This window comes from Pyrus communis, chromosome 1 (genome assembly GCF_963583255.1).
Source record: "Pyrus communis chromosome 1, drPyrComm1.1, whole genome shotgun sequence".
Classification (NCBI taxonomy): domain Eukaryota; kingdom Viridiplantae; phylum Streptophyta; class Magnoliopsida; order Rosales; family Rosaceae; genus Pyrus; species Pyrus communis.
Window position 1 is genome coordinate 37,705,236 of NC_084803.1, and position 2,225 is coordinate 37,707,460.

The 2,225-nt window shown below is 39.9% G+C and overlaps 1 long non-coding RNA gene across 1 annotated transcript; it reads right to left on the minus strand.

The window, feature by feature from the left end:
• Positions 1-566: 566 nt before the first annotated feature.
• LOC137730745 (uncharacterized) lies at positions 567-1,091 on the minus strand. The gene is made up of 3 exons (XR_011068211.1): positions 994-1,091; positions 841-898; positions 567-718 (listed from the first exon to the last, which is right to left on the minus strand). It is a non-coding gene; the product is annotated as an uncharacterized lncRNA (long non-coding RNA).
• Between the last annotated feature and the right edge of the window lie 1,134 nt (positions 1,092-2,225).

The window sequence follows — 2,225 nt, forward strand, 5'->3', positions numbered from 1 at the left end:
ACTTCACTGGGACAGTTCATATGATCATTGCCCTTAATTAATTAACTTACCAGATTAAGGGTGCACAACTTATTTTTTACCATGCATCTGAAGTGTTTGGGGGAACTCCGGGTGCCATGACAGTGATCAACATGATTGACAGCAGAAAATATATACTTGGTGACAGCAGTCGGTGCAGGACAAGGATGAGATAGATCAATAAATTGCTAGTAATTTTGGCCAACCAAGAAGGGTTTTCACCTGACATTCCCATTGGAGGTAATTCGTTTCATAAAGGTTGACAAACACCAGATTAGAAATATTGGGGATACAAGAGAAGCCATGAGATTGGGAAAAAAATGATCCTAGAAGAGGGTCAGAGGCTCGAATACCATGTAAACTTTGTGATTCACATTAATCTATATAATGCTGCTGTACGATCTTTCTATACAGGAGATACAAGAATATTATCTCATCTAGACAAATACATCTAAAGTTCAAAATACAATTCAAATATACAAAGATAATTAAGATAATTGAGATACAAATCAAAACAGCCAAAGAAAACAGAATAATGTAAACTAGAATTCAAGCTCCAAATGGTAGAGTGACAATGAATATTGGCTTTACTTATAATCAAAATTGCATTGCAAACCTTATTGAAATGCTCATACTGCCTGTTTCCGAGGCCAAACACTCCGTAGTGAAGATTCTTAAGCCACTCCCCTCTCTCTTCACCCTACAACAATCACCACAATTCGCAATTATAACCAAACATTCTAATTAATTTCGATCCGAAATCAAATTTCACACCACCACCTGAAAAACTTTGTTAATTACAATCCTAGAATCAAAATTTACCTCTGTAAACCATTTGTAAAACCTCGCAGCGTTGTCGGTTGGCTCACCATCACCATATCTGCATCCACCACCAATCAAACATGTCAATTACGAAACCCAAAAATCAAACTAAACATAAAAATTATAAAAAATCTAGTTGAATTCGAAACTTACGTGGCCAGGAAGAAAAATGCCAAGCTCTCATTCTTCAATTTCTCCTCATATGCTTCGTCATCGGCAGCGTAATCATCCTACCAAGTACACACAACTCCATTCAATCTCATGTTCTCGATGGTGAATCGATGATGGTCTGGGACCTGGAATCAGAGGACTATGAGCACCCTAATTTAAGAACTCAACAAAACCCCTAAATCTAGAAAACCCTAATTTCATTTTGAACATAAAAATGTAAACCCAGCACACCAATAACATTGCCCTATTCAATCAACCTTCACCCTAGAGAACTCACTCATCGCAAATCCAGCTCACCCCCAACACATTTCAACAGAGAAACCAAACTAAATCCCAAAAGAACAAAAACCCAGCTCCAAAAATCAAATAAAAACAGACCCAGATGACCATTTCAATCAAATCACAACCAAAAAACAAGCAAGATCCATGTGAAAATCGCAGCAAATGAAAGGAACAGAAGAAAATATTTACCTTGCTGGGTACACGAGTTGTTCGACTTCGTTGTTCGTCGGAGGGAGAGAAACTGAATTCCAGAGAGTGAGTCAGGAAAAGAAGATCGAAGCCTGATGATGATGGCAGCGGACGGAGGGTAGCGATGTATGGAGCTAGGACGATCGGAGAGAGTTAGGAGGAGAGAGGTCTGAGTGAACTGTGAAATGAGAGGAGTCGGGAGGACCAGGAGGAAACAATTTCTTGATTTTCTTCTATTATTCATTCTAGAAACGGGCCGGGCCGGGGGCCCGTCCACTTCTATTTCAAGATCCGCCCCGCCCCGTTAATATGGTATACCCGAACCGCCCCGCCCCGTTTTGTGTTTAGAAATTTTGGACCCGGCCCTTACCCGCCCCAAACAACGGGTACCCGCCCCTACTCGCGGGTCCAGGATCCGTTTGCCCAACCCTAGTTGGTCTCATGAAATTTGTCTTTTTTTGTAACGATATTGTCTACACTATAGGCTACCAATAATGTGGGAGAGTAGGCTAAACTTCACAATGGGCTAGCAATAATGTGGTTCAAATTCGCATTTGGCAAGAATCGAATTTAAGACCTCTCACTTACAAATAAAGATGAATACCGCTAAACTGTAGTACTAAATGACATGAAATTTCTCTTATAGTCTTCCCAGTATTTAGCTAATAGACTGCTTATTGTCCTCTTCTAATAAACATGATTGACCCAATTCTAGAGCATCTTTTAGAATCATATAACTGTCA